The sequence below is a fragment of the Pinus tabuliformis genome, chromosome 7 (assembly GCF_031772625.1).
Source record: "Pinus tabuliformis cultivar Carrire ecotype Pingquan chromosome 7, CPIR1, whole genome shotgun sequence".
Lineage (NCBI taxonomy): Eukaryota > Viridiplantae > Streptophyta > Pinopsida > Pinales > Pinaceae > Pinus > Pinus tabuliformis.
Window position 1 is genome coordinate 1,763,627,593 of NC_142293.1, and position 13,027 is coordinate 1,763,640,619.

The following is a 13,027-nucleotide window of genomic DNA, read 5'->3' on the forward strand; positions in this document are numbered from 1 at the left end:
TCCCTTAGGTTTATAATATCACTCATGGTCAACTATTGTCAACCGTGGTCAATCATGGGGTTTTATCATTAATCACATCGACTTATTTTTTCCTTGGGTTCATAATATCAATTCGTGGGGTTTATTATTAACTTGGGTTTATAATATCAGTCATGCTCAACCATGGTCAAATGTTGCAATGTGACAAAAATTGTTTGCATATAAAAATCATGGACAATCATGGTCAACCATGTTTTATAGAATCAAACATGGTCAACCATGGTCAATTGTGGTCAAGCATTCTCAATGTTGGGTTTTTAGTATTAAGTTCAATGGTTTGTTATTCCCTTGGGTCAAACATGGTGAATTATAGTCAACCATGCTCAACCATGCTCAAATGTCACTTTGTGACAAAGATTGTCTCTATGAAAATCAACCATGGCCAACCAGGTCAACCATGGGCCAATGTGAGTTTGTGACAAATAATTAGATATTATTATTAATAATAATTATCATTATTAATTATTATTATGTAAAAATGAATTAATTATTATTATTATTAATCAATTAATTAATTAATATCAATATTATTAATGTTTAATAATAATTAACTAATTAAGTATTTTTATTAGTTATTATAAATAAATTATTATTATTATTATAACTCATAAAATAAAATAAAATAAAATAAAAATATTTATATTTTTTCTAAAAGCAATATTAAAAATTATTGTTTTTTTAATAAAATAAGTAGATATTTATTTACATTTTTTAAAAATGAATAAAAAATTATTATTATTATATTGTTATTTTTATTATATATTTATCAATGCTTTGTGTCATAGATAGAAATGAAGCCTTATGGGTATATCAACAACATTTACTAATATAATTATTGTTATTAAGATTATTATTGTTAATTAATATTACTAATATTATTATTAAATATTTAAATTATATTAAATAATTTAAAATTAAACAATATTAAATAAAATATTGCACAGTAATTAATAGTATTTTAATAAAAATATGGTTGCTATTATTTATATAGTTATTAATAATCATAAATAGTTGGTCTTCAAAAAAATACACATAATAATTATTAATGTGGTTGTATATATGCTTCATATAAGCCTATCTGCCTATATCAACCACATTGGTAAATGTCACTACTACGTAATGGGTGGTTTTGAGACAATATTTGAGACATCTTTTGGTTACATTATCTTAACTTGAGACAAAAAAAACGTGTGTATTTCTTAAATATTGTCTTTAAGTGGGTGTCTAAAAAATTAATATCTTAAAGATTATTGTCTTAAACAATTGTCTCTATAAAGAAAATATATAACACAAGAATTATTGTCTCTCTTGAGACAATTTCATTTTTGTCTCTCTAGAGACAACACTCGAATTAGAGACAATATGTCTTTAGTACTAGCTATTGTCTCTCTAAAGACAATATAAAACAATAAATCCAGAAATATCTCACCATTGAAATAAATCAATATATAAAACATTTAATAAAAAATAAACTACAAAATCATTGATTAATTCATGTTAGCGCATAGTGGAATCGAACCACTAACCTCCTGCTTGTAAGGCAGGCACTGTTCCATTGAGCTAGCGCACTTTAAAGAATTACATGAAGAGTTATGGCAATCTGAAAACTACATTTATAGTCATTGATTTAATACACAAAATTTTGACCATAAGGTACATGATATAGAAATCAATAGTCTGATATGAAGCATGGAGAAGCAAATCCGTGGCTAATATGAGCTCGATATTAACATAACTTTTAAGACAAGGAGTAGGATTATAACTGCGCAAAAAAACAAAAAGAGTATGAAAAATGATTTATTATAAACATAACTATAAGACTTAGCATACAAGTAGGTCCTAAGAAAGGTGCATGGTTTTTTGGTGTTTGGGTGTTGCAAGCCCATGCTTCCTTAAAAACAGATGCTTGATGTGATGCTGCAAGAAATTTAGTAGCAACGCATACAAGCAATAGCAAAATTTCATTATAATTCTACCCAAAGAATGGAGATGCCGACAAAGAGAGGCGAGATATTTAAATGTCAAGGAGCATTGATACTTGATACTCACCGAGCAGGTCTCACCCAAAATGTCATCTCTTCAGTATGTAGTCAGGAGGCTTGTAAGGTCCCTTAAAACAACGGAACTGCCAAAAATAAATGCTACAGTTTCTTTTATTCGTAAACAGCGAGGACATTTTCTAGCCGTCCAACAAGGCATCCCAAATGTCTCATGTTTTTAGTATCGGTAGTGACCAGGCTTGTAAGGTCCCTCAACAAGCACATTGATATACTCTGCCTAATCAGGAGAAAGCTTTCCTAGCTTGGCACCCAACTTGGGCAAGTGAAGAACAACCAACTTCTCATCTAGATGCTTAGGCAGCACATAGACCTTCTTCTCATACTTCCTTGATTTCTTCTCATTCCAGAGCTCTAATTGAGCAATGACCTGCAACAAAAAGTAGAGATTATGCACCATTTATGGAACATCCACCTATGTAGCAATGGATCATACACAACAATATAATCAAGGGATTGGTATGCTTGAGAAATATACTATGTACAAGCAATGGTTAAAGGGCATTAGAAATATTTACATGGTTTGTAAAGGAGCAAGACATGACAAAACTTGGGTGGCGAGTTGCACAACCCAAGTTCATCACACGTCCCTCTGCAAGAATAATGATGCCACTGTTGGTGTCAATGAACAACCACCTATCAGTTCGAGGCTTGATGGTAATTTTCTTAACACCAGGGAAAGTCTCTATGCCTTCCATATCAATCTCGTTGTCAAAGTGACTGATGTTACAAACAATGGGATTGTTCTTCATTTTCCTCATGTGATCTACAATGACGATGTCCTTGTTGCCAGTGGATGTCACAAAGATATCAGTAGTGCTAACTATATCATCAAGGGTGAGAACACGAAGGCCTTCCAGAAGTGGTTACAAGGTATAGATAGGATCAATCTCTATAACAATGACCCTAGCTCCAACGACTTTCAAGGCTGCAACACAACGCTTGCCAACATCTCCATACCCATAAGCAACAACAACCTTACCAGCAATCATGACATTTGTTTCTCTCATTAGATAGTCTCAGAGAGAGTACCTACATACATACAAGTTGCCAAACTGCAAAAGAAGAAAGAAAAACAAAATCAACACAAGTTGGATCTCAAATAGAAAAAGTTTGAAGAAACAAAGAGCTGAGAAATCTGGCCCTTGATCTATAATTGACAATAATTCAAAACTTCCATACAAGTCCAATCAACTTTCAAAACCTTATCTAATATTAACAAATCATAGCCAGATAATTGAATATATGTAAAGGTACTTGATTTTAAATATGAAGATGCTTCTATGCCTATCATGAACTCACATTGATTCAGTACCCCTAAAAATTGATTTTTTTTTTAATGTAGTGGAAACTAGTGAATCCTAAAATCTAATGCAATGCAAGCTAACGATACCAAAAGCCTTATGATGTGTTCTCAATGACACTGAAGAATCAAGGCAACTAACAACAACCGTGCAACTCATAACATCATGAATGAGACCAAAATGCCCCCAAGGCCATATGAGATCCAACATCAGGAAGCTAGTATTGCATGATTAAGATTAGCATTAAGATTAAGATACTTCCTAATGCTTTAAAAAGATACAAGATAATACTGTCGATACTCATAAATAGTGGTTTGAAATTCACCATATTATACTATAAATCTGTATAACAGTTTGATGATGAGATCCTACCTCCTTTAAAACAAACACAAAACTCATTGCTAGAAACAAAAACACAAAAGTTAATCAATATTCCACATCTCAAACACCGTGACAAGATCTAAACAAAAATAGACCCACTAGAAAGGTGTGAGTTCAAAAGAAATGAGAACAAATTTCTAATCCAAACCATAACACCTAGACAAGATCCTACTTGGAAACACCCTGACCAGATCTCAAAAATCACGCATCTACCTGAAAACATATATTAAAAAACACCAAGCCAAAATGAAATGATGCAAGAATCCAAATCCAAATCACAACATATAAGCAATATCCCATTTCAAAAACTCTAGACAAGATCTCAACATCCCCGCCATCCCCACCTGAAAACATCTATTAAAAAACAACAGAATGTTTATGAAAAAGCACAAAGCGCATGGCTATGACATCAATTGGTGAAATTGGACACTGTTATGACGTGCATGACCCACTCCATTGTATGTTGCATGATTTTTAATGTAACTGGGCTAGGGATAGGGAATGGGGATTTCTGGCAAATAGCAATGGATCATACGCAACAATATAATCAAGGGATTGGTATACTTGAGCAATCTAGTATGTGCAAGTAATGGTTGCAGGGCATTAGAAATATTTACTTGGTTTGTAAAGGAGCAAGACATGAGAAAACTTGGGTGGCCAATTACACAACCCAAGTTCATCGGACGTCCCTCTGCAAGAACAATGATGTGACTGTTGGTGTCAGGAAACGCCCACATATGAGTCTAAGGCTTGATGATAATCATCTTAACATAAGGGAAAGTTTCAAGGACTAACATTTGTAATTAAAGGGGTACTTGTAAGAGTTGATGTCAAGATATGAGGGTTTCTACTAATGGTCATACAAGAAAACAAGTCAGAAAGCTTTTAATCTATATTTGAAAAATAGAAAGCATTTTTGCTAGATATTAGAGAATATATAAAACCGTAAATGTAGGCTTTGAAAACTTAATTTTCTTGTGAGAGATTATAGAAACTTCAAATGTAAAACGAAAATTTCCAAATAACTATTCTAATTTGATATTCATAATGCAAAATTAAGAGTATCTTACAACGCACTCACGCTCACCAAACCTCTCTTGTAGTGAAATGGCAACATCTTTGACCTACAAAATCATGAACATATAAATTCTATTAATGTCTAAAATGGAGCCCCAAAAAATCCTTGTTCATTGTAAGGGAGGTTATTCTTTAATGCAATTTGTACATTCTACAAGTAGAAAGATACCGCAATAGAGAAGCAATGAAGCAAAAAGATGAAGCCTAACTAACAAGTGCATTATGATGTTATGGGAGGAGGAGGTTGTGTGGGAAATTCACCCAACTAAAAGCTTGGAACAAAGAAAGACATGAGCTGATTTCGATCTATAATCTCTAAATAAAATTCCAGCTAAACTGGATATGTCCACTACATCCCATATAAGTTTAGCTTCCATCTTCATGCAACATCAATTTTAGTAACAACGGGCATGACCTCTAGTAAGTGTGCTTCAGTTTGTGTAGGTTGGGTTGTGGTCTAGCATAAACTTGATGTGAGTCTACCCCAACTAACCCAGGTTCAATTCTCAATGTACGCAGGGTTGGGCATCCCCAAAGTGACACACACCAAGAATTTTGCACCCACTCACGCCAAAATTTGCATAGTCCAATAAGAAAGCATCACAATAATATTATCAGTTCAGAACTTAGCTTTAGATACAAATAAATCATCTCAAGAATATTATGAGTTCAAAAAGCTTTAAATACAAGTAAAACATCACAATAATATTACCACTTCAAACATCACAATAATATTACCCATTCAAAGAGTTCTGAAAACAAATAGAACATTACGATAATATTACCAGTTCACAAAGCTCTAAATACAAATAGAACATCGCCATAATATTACGTGGTGATATAGGTATAAATACAAATAAAACACACTAATAATATTTAGTTCACAAAGATGTAAATATGAATAAAACATCACAATATTAGCAAAACTCTAAAGACAAATAAAACATCACAATATTAGAGATTCACAAAACTCTAAATATTTGTTCCACGCATGCTCTTGTCATTCCATAATGGTTCCAAATTGTTTGTTCCCACCAATCACATTCCCCATTGATACCGTCAAATTGCCTAAGCTCTACATGTCCATGCCTAACCTCCTTAACATTGGGCAATCCTTAATCTTAAGGACACGAAGCATAGTGAATGACCCCACAATACTTTGTAAGTAGGACACGGATATTAAATCCACCCTCTCTAGCATTGGATCCATTTGGCCTTTCTGTGAGGTCCCCCACCTGTGTGCACGCTTTTAGTTTGAGAAACTTTAACTTTGGCAATGTATCCAACGAAGGAAGTTCTATCATTTGATGACACCCAAACAATTCTATTCTCTGTAGTCATTGAAACTCGCAAGTCCAGTCTGGTAAGTTTACTCCCTTGTAGCTGATCAACCTGAGAATTTGCAGTTTCTTCATATTTTGCATAGTGGGGGGAAGATGCATGCTCAACTGTTGCAGAAGATTTGCATTATACTCCAAGGATAAGTGCCTAATTTCCAACAAGGTTCCTAAATCCATATCTATTTCATTCTCTTCGGTCCTTGGAATTATAGTTAGAGCGAGCTCTATTAGACATGTGAGATCCTTTAAAGGCTCTCAACTTTCTGAATGCAACTATAGCCTTTTCAGTGAAGTAAGCTGAGATATCTGCAATGGAATCACCAAGTTTTCTAAGCCCAGTAGGTTAAGATCTTGAAGCCTTGAAAGATTGCATATGGCGGGAGGGAGGGATCTTATATAGCAGAAGGAAAGATCTAAAAATTGAAGTCGTGGAAGATTGCATATGGCTAGAGGGAAATCGCAAATGTGAGTACGGCTCAATGAGAGAAACTCCAGACATGTGAGTTGACTAAGAGATGTCTGCACTGACACCATACTGGTGTTGGAGAGATTAGGAACCTGCAGATATGTGAGGCCGTGGAAAAAGCTTTGTGGAACATGACCAGATAATGGATTTTTGGACAAGTTTAAACTTACAAATTTTGAGCCCGCGAAATCATTTGGTAGATCTTCAATTTGATTCCGGTGTAGAAATATTTTCTTGCAATCCCGACTTTGTGCATCTGTAAATTCTTTAACCTGTTGGCCTGCTCTAAATAAAAAACTATTTTCATTCTCCCCAATATACAATGTGAGATCACGAATAACAGGCGGCACTCTTATGTGCTTTGGTTTCCACACATTCTTTGATTTTTTAACATTGCCAATGAGCTACTTATCAACGAAAAAACTACGATCTAGAAGATTCCTTGAGTAGCTACGTGTGGCGACCATGTCCGTTGAATAGGTAGCCTATCTTCTCTTGACAAGGCCTTCATCAATCCACATTCTCATCAAGATATCCACATCAATTTCTTCATCTTCTGAAAACATGGCACAATAGAGAAAACAATTTTGCAAGCTCAAATTGGACAAATCATCATAGCTCCATTTTAATGGCAGATATAGACCTTTATGAGCATGGGGATGAATATCTTGAAAAAAAGGATCCTCACTAATTATCAGAGATACATAATTATTCCACTCATCTAGAGTTGTTTTCCCAATCATTGATTTAGCCAATACAGTTATGGCTAAGGGAAAACCTTCGAACTTGCCAACAATATTTTGGGCACACTCCTTTAACTCCTCTATAACATCGCTGCCTTTGAAAGCTACTCTCTCAAACAGTTCCCAGCTTTCTTCCATAGACAAGGGTTCCAATTCTAGTGTCCTGTACTCCTCCATTAATGCCAGATCTCTGTTTCCTGTAGAGAGTAAAACTATGATACTATGAAAACCTTCGCCGACACCTAACTCTTCCAGCAGATCCAGTGGAGTCCATGCTCTTGGGGATTTTTCTGGTAAAATCCCAAAAACAAAATAAACTGAACACAGAGACAATGCTCTGTTTTTCTCCAGGATCTTTAACACAGGGAAGCTTTAAAACATTTCTGAGCAGAGCATTACATACACCAACAAAATATTTATATTCATTAAAACAAAATTCCTGATGCAAGATTCATCCTCTTTCACTCAGAGGGATTCACCAAAAAAAACATTTCAACAAAATTGGTTTGTCTCCTTTATAAAAGAAATTTACACAGCTGTGTGTAAATTTTTGTTTACATTTATTGTTGTAAAATAAAAAACTTTTACATATATTGTTGTAATAAAAAAAAAAAATCATATATCAGCGCTGCTGCGCGTTTCACTCACTTCACATATTCTTCAAAAGAAATATCATTATACGCTCTTGCGTATCACAAAAAACCTCCAGCACATAAAACACTACATGCTCTGTTCTCGTTTCACCTTCACACTGTTGTGCGTTTTCACCTTTGCATTTTCTAAATGGTCAACACCACAAAAACATAGCATATATAATGCATATGCAATACATAAAAAAAACATAACACGTAAATACATATTTACTATGCCCATACCTCCGAAGGAATAAAAAACATTAAAATTAAAAACTTTACCAACCCAAATAAAGTGCATTAATTGTTTTACTGAGATGAACGACGGTCAACCAAAAACTTTTATGGCACATCAAAATTCATTTGCTGCAGGTCTGATGTTGTCCGTTAACCGTTGATCTGCCCTGAAGAAATCGAACGGTTGTCGTGAATATCAGAAGGCCTTTATTTGCTGAACGTTATGTCCCGATGGAAAGGTTATTTTGGAGAAGGTACAATGGACGCACATAAAGTTTTCATTGCATCGGATGAGTTTGTATGAAAACCACCTGCAAACCAAAAGCGGTCCAATAAGGTAGTGGTTTTCGGGAATGGTTTTATGGTCGCCATTTTAATGCTACTGCACGGCAGGTTGAAATTAATATTTCAACACTCCCCTTTAATTTCAACTACTGGGCATTCAGTCATACCCAAACATTTCCTCAAAAATGCAAAGCTTTTCTGATCCAATGGATTTGTCAAAATGTCTGCAACCTGTTCCTGAGTCCTGCAATGTTGTAAGACAATTTCTCCATTGCTTACCAATTCCCTGATGTAATGATACTTTGTGTCAATGTGTTTTGTTCTCTTATGAAACACTGAATTCTTTGATAATGCAATAGCTGAGCTATTGTCACAAAAAATCATCGTTGCTTTTGCCTGCTCCTGGCCTAAGCTCCTTAACATCCTTCTCATCCAAACTCCTTGACATGTTGTTGCTATAGCTGCCACATATTTAGCCTCTGTTGTAGAAAATGCTACAATAGGTTGTTTCTTAGAAGCCCATGAAATGGCTCCTGAACCCATGTGAAAAACATAATCGGATGTGCTTTTCCGATCATCTACACTTCCAGCCCAGTCACTATTAGTGTATCCAATTGAATCTGAACATTCTGAGACAATATATAAAATACCAAACCTTTTAGTACCTTTAACATACCTCAGAATTCTTTTTGCTGCCTGCCAATGTGCTTCTTTTGGCCTCTCCATGAATCTGGAAATTAAACTAACAGAAAACATTATATCCGGCCTAGTTGCAGTTAAATACATAAGGCTACCTACTATGCTCTTGTACACGCCAGGATCAAAATCCTTGCGGCTGTCCTCTTTGCTGAGTTTTAATCCCATTACTGTGGGAGTGATTGCTGTCTTGCACTCTTGCATATTAAATCTACCCAACACTTCATTTACATATTTTGCCTGTGAGATAAAAATTCCATTTTCATTTTGATCTACTTCTATTCCTAAGAAGTATCTCAGCAAACCCATGTCAGTCATTTCAAATTCCTCTTTCATGACTGCTTTGAAATTTTCAATGAGGTAGTCATCATTAACTGTGAAAATTACATCATCAACATATAGCACAACAATTAAAATTTTACCATCTTTTTCTTTGATGTAGAGGGTGGGTTCTCCCTCACACTTCTCAAATTCTTTTTCTAGTAGATAGGAATCTATCCTACTGTACCATGCTCCTGGCACTTGCTTTAGCCCATAAAGAGCTTTCTTCAATCTGCACACTTTGTGCTCTTCACCTTTCTTCTCATAGCCTAGAGGTTGCTCAATATAAACCTCTTCCATTAGCACTCCATTTAGGAATGCTGACTTTGCGTCCATTTGGTAAACTTTCCACTTGTTTTGAGCTGCTATGGACAGCACTGCTCTCACAGTTTCCATTCTTGCAACCGGTGCGAAAGTTTCCTCATAGTCTCTCCCATACTGCTGCTTGTATCCCTTGACAACCAGCCTTGCCTTGTGTCTTTCAATTTTTCCTTCAGCATTGCACTTGGTCTTATAGACCCATTTGACTCCAATGACTTCTTTACCTTTTGGTAGCTCAACCAAATCCCATGTCTTGTTTCTTTCTATGGCATTCATCTCCTCATCCATAGCTTCTATCCATTTCTTATCTTTAATTGCATCTTCGAAATGAATACGGTCATCAACATGACAATATAAGGCAAACAAAGAATTCATACCTTCATCATAAGTGTCACTTAAATTTCTAAATTTCTTAGCTCTTTCATTCGGTGTGCAAGTGCTTGAAGATGCACTTGAATTTCCTCCTTGTGGTGTGCTTGGAGAAGCACTTTGATTTATCCTCAAGGGTGTTCCTTGTTGTCCTTCAGTTGACGCTGCTGTTTGGGGATGTATTTCAGCCATCTCCTCATCATCTCCATCATGAGACAAACATTTTTTAACATTCATTGTTTTCTCTATGCTTCAATCCCAAGCTTCCTCCTCAATGAACTGAACATCTCTGCTCACAAAAAACTTCTCGGTGGATGGGATATACAACCTGTAAGCTTTGGATTCCTCACTGTATCCAATGAAAATACATTTCTCCCCTTTGTTGTCCAACTTCTTCCTTAGCTAATCTGGAATGTGTGCATAAGCCACACAACCAAAAATTTTCATGTGCATGACTCCTTGCTTTCTCCCACTCCATGATTCTTCCGGCACTTTGTTTATCACTGCTTTTTCAGGACACCTATTCAAAATGTAAACTGCACAATGTACAACTTTAGCCCAATAATCACTTGGAAAATGTTTTGCCTTCAACATACTCCTCGCCATATCCATGATGGTCCTGTTCTTCCTTTCAGCTACTCCATTTTGCTGCGGGGTGTACCTAGCTGTAAATTGTTTGTGTATTCCATTTTCTCTACAAAACTGTAGGAATTCCTTGGAGATATACTCACCTCCTCTGTCAGTTCTCAAAACTTTGATATGAAGCCCGCTTTGGTTTACTACAAGTGCTTTGAAATTTCAAAATTTCTCAAACACTTCACTTTTGTTCTTCAAGAAATAAACCCAAGTCTTTATTGTAAAATCATCAATAAATGTTAGAAAATATTGGCTACCTGCTAGTGATGGAGTTTTCATCGGTCCACATAAGTCTGAGTGGACAATCTCTAAGGGTGCTTTTGCCCTTATGCTTTTCCCTGATGGAAAACTTTCTCTGTGTTGTTTCCCCAAGATACAACCTTCAGAAAGGCTGTCCAGTTTCTCTATCAATGGTAATCCTCTTACCATTCCTTTTCTACTCAACAAGTTAAGACCTCCAAAATTGAGATGTCCAAATCTCAAGTGCCACAACCAATTTTCATCCTTTGGCACACTTTGGAAAGCCTCTTGGGTAACTGCTGCAATTACTTCTTTATTTTTCAAATCTGCCCTTATTCTGAGAGGGAACATCCTGTTCCTCATCATCTTCACTTCAACAATACATCTTTTGCTGGGTGCTCTATCCATGATGGTGCATACATCATTCACAAAGAAGACATTGTAACCCTTTTGAACAAGCTATCCAATACACAAGAGGTTACATCTCATTCCTGGAACATAATAGACATCTGCTATGGTTTTTCTTTCTCCTTTCTTTGTAAATATCTTAACTTCCCCTTTTCCCATAACAGAAATTTTGCTATCAGTTCCAAGTGTGACTTGTGACTTCACACTCTGATCTAAATTTGAAAACAAGGCTATGTTTCCTGTCATATGATTACTACAACCGGAATCTAGAAACCATATATCTTCACTATTTGTTTCAACCATATTACAAGCTAACAACACATTATCTTGGCTGATATTTTCTCTAGTGATATTTCCATTGGATCTATTGTTCATATCATGCTGCTTCTTCCTACATTCACTTGCATAATGCCCATATTTTTTACAATAATAACATTGGACATTGGATTTTTCATACCTTTGTCCTTGAGCATGATGTTGTCCACTTTGTTGGTTGCTGCCTTGGCCTTGGTTTTGATTTGGATTGCTGCCTCTTCCTTGAGCATTTGCTGGACTATTTCTTCCACCTCTGTTTTGGCTTCTGCCTCTTCCTCTCTTGTTTCCTTTGCCTTGACCTCTTCCTCTTCCAATGGACATCTGGGTCTTAAAGGCTTGCTCTAGAGATGAGTTTTCATTTCTACTCAACCTCTGCTCATGTGTTATCAATGATGCATGAAGTTCATCAACTGAAAAGTTTGAGAGATCCTTTGTCTCTTCTATGGTGGTGACAATCACATCAAACATTGAGGGTAGGACTCTCAATATTTTCTCCACAATCCTCCTTTCTTCAAGAACTTCTCCATGAGTTCTTATTTGTGTGACCAGACTAATCACATGTGTGAAGAATGAGTCAATATTGTCTGACTCCTTCACGCACAGGTTCTCAAAATCTTTCCTCAGCAATTGTAGTTTTGTTGTCTTCACTTTCTCCATGCCTTGATAGGTTATCTTGAGGGTTTTCCATGCTTCTTTGGATGTCTTAGCTGCTGCTATCCTTGAAAACACACTCTGGTCCACTGCTTGATACAAAAATACAATGGCTTTTGAATACTTCTTCCTATTGCTCTTCAATAGATCCTTCTCTGCCTGAGTTAGCCTATTAAACTCATTTTCATCTGTTGGTTCTTCAAAACCATCTTCAACAAGTTCCCATAAATCTTGTGAGGCAAACAGGGCTCTCATGGTTATTGCCCAATAGTCATAGTTTTTCCCATTAAATTGTGGGAGCTGGGTATTAAACATACCCATACTAGCGCTTGTGCTAGCCATTCCTTACATTCTAAGCTATGCTTCTAAATCATTGACTGTGTATTTAAAACACTGATTGTTTCTTCAGCAGTAACACAAAGAAAACTTTGAGGAATACCTGGATTCTTTTGCCTAAGATTTCACTTTGCTGGAGAATATTTACTACTGCAACAAAAAACTCCTCTCTT

General features: G+C 35.7%; 1 pseudogene; it reads right to left on the reverse strand.

Moving 5' to 3' along the window:
- Positions 1-2,256: 2,256 nt before the first annotated feature.
- LOC149255400 (adenosylhomocysteinase-like) lies at positions 2,257-5,682 on the reverse strand (annotated as a pseudogene).
- Between the last annotated feature and the right edge of the window lie 7,345 nt (positions 5,683-13,027).